We start from the raw sequence: 2,551 nt of genomic DNA, 5'->3' as shown, positions 1-2,551 counted from the left end.
AACTACAATCCAATCTAATCTAATGCACCCCACCTCAATTCACGCACCTCACCAAGTTTAATCCATTCCAATCCAACCCACCAAACTTCAATCCACCTCACTCTAATCCAATCCACCCCAAACCATCCCTCTCCAATTCAATCTATCCACCCACCCACTCCAATCCAATCCTACCCACTCCATTTCGATCCACCCACTTCAATCCAATTCAATCCAATCAATCCCAATCAAATCAATCCACTCAATCCAATCTCCTCTACTACCAATGACCCCACTCCAATCCAATCCAGTATCCATTCCAATCGACCCCACTCCAATTCAATCCAACCTCCAGTCTAATCCACCGATTCAAATCCAATCCAATCTACCACAATCCACTCCACTCAAATCCATCCGATTCCCACCACTCCAGTTCACCACACTCTAATCTAATCCACCTCACCTCAGTCCAATCACTCCAATCCAATCCACCCACTCCGATCCCATCTAATCTAATGCACCCCACTCAAATCCACTCCATCCCACCCAGTTCAATCCACTCCAATCCATCCCACTTCAATTCATCCCATTCCAATCCATTCCACTCCGATCAAATCCCATGCAATCCACCTTACTCTACTCCAGTTCATCCGCTCAAAGCCAATCCACCTACTGTACTCAAGTCAAGTCAAGTTTTCAAGTACTACTGTACTCAAATTCAGCCCACTCCACACAATCTACCCTACTTTACCCCACTCCAACCCACCACACTCTACCCCAATCCAATACACTCCATCCCACTGTACTCCAATTCAATCCACCCCACAACCTCAATCCACTCCACCCTATTCCACCCCACTCCATTCTATGATACTCTTTGCCACAAAACTATTGAACTCTACTTGCCTCTATGACACTATAGTCCCCCTACTCCACTCTATGACACTATACTCCAACAAATCCACTCAAATCCACTCTACAACATTCTACTCCCCCTACTCTACTGTGCGACACTCCATTCCAATACCTTTTAGACATGCTGAGTGGCAGCCACACTGCTGTACAACATGGCTAAATCACATTGCCAAAGAAAATTGCTCTTTCATAGGTGCGACCTATTGGCTTTGACAGGGATTGGTATTCAATGGTAAAACGAACTCTCTCATTAGATAACTTTCCTGCTACAGTATTAGTATTAGCAACTCACTGCTTCAGGGTGACATTGGCAAGACCATCTTGATGGAAGACTCCTGATGCATTGGATGTATTGATCCAGCCAATTATTTGATCACAATAAAATGTCCATTCTATACGCTCAACTTTTACCCTTCAACTTGTATATGGCTATTTTGTTTCCATTGTATCATGGTGCATCAGCTGAGTCTAATACTTTATTTTCATTATGGTCTTTATCTGTATATTAATCATACTAGTGAGTTGCACACACATTTAAATATGTGCAGCTGAGTAATCATTTGTACGAATGATCTTCATCCCTAAATATTTTTTTATGACTCTGGTTGATGACTTTACTTCATCAGCATTCTAATGAAACTGCTCATTTTTAAACGTATTTATCATTACTTTAGATGTCTTTTGAGATCGTATGAGTAAAGATTCTGTGGGTACTTGTCAGTTTTAGGAAGGTATTTAATGTGAAGCAAATCACTGATCAAAAAGCTGTCCAGAAATAAATGTATAGTCTTCTAATGTGGAAGCTGCCTTCTGAACCTATTTGGAGGTATGACTATAATTTGCAACATGGTTATTTAAATATTCACCAACAAGATATATTTTTAAACACTCCTTCCATGAATCAGGAATGTAACAATTAATATTGTGTTTAACCTGCATAAAAGATCTATTTTGACCGGTTACAAAATTTAAACTCTAGAGAGAAGGCCACCATTTTGTCTCTCATTTAACAGAGCTGTTTACAGCACTCACCAATCCTTGACAATTATGCAAACAAATACTTTTTTACATCCTACAGTAGTTTGTTTGTCCTTTGGATGTTCTGACAAGGCATAAGGGCTTAATTTAGAGTTTGTTGGGGAAGGTACTCTACCAGAAACTTGGCTGGGTGCCTTGTCTGCCAAACTTACTGTCGCCCCACTCCAATAGTGGCCCGTATAGGGCAAGCTGCCGGGCGGTGACGTGGGGCGGGGGAGGGCAGGCTGGGAGTAGTAAACACCGGAATACCGATGAATGCAGGTAAGTAGACATTTAAATTAATAAAACGAATTTCGTTGAGCGCCCTGCATCGCTAAATGCATTTATTCCTGCTTGGTACCACCAGGGAAAACAGGGCTGTCCCAAACTACAAATACAATATTTTACCCCAGCACACTGGGAAAAAACTCCGAGGGCCTCAGGGCCACAGTTTTTTTTTAACCAAACCCCTCACTTTCAGGGTTTGTTTTTGGAAAACCAAAATAGTTAGCTTTGGTGGCGTACTAAACATACCACACTCAGAGCAGTGCTCCAGTCACTTCAGTTGGCACATATCAGTAATACAAGAAAACTGCATTTCTTTGCATAGGCAGAGTTGTAGCTTCAGGGAGGGTGTTTG

The sequence above is a fragment of the Lissotriton vulgaris genome, unplaced genomic scaffold, assembly GCF_964263255.1.
Source record: "Lissotriton vulgaris unplaced genomic scaffold, aLisVul1.2 SCAFFOLD_394, whole genome shotgun sequence".
NCBI lineage: Eukaryota > Metazoa > Chordata > Amphibia > Caudata > Salamandridae > Lissotriton > Lissotriton vulgaris.
This window is presented reverse-complemented; position numbering follows the sequence as displayed.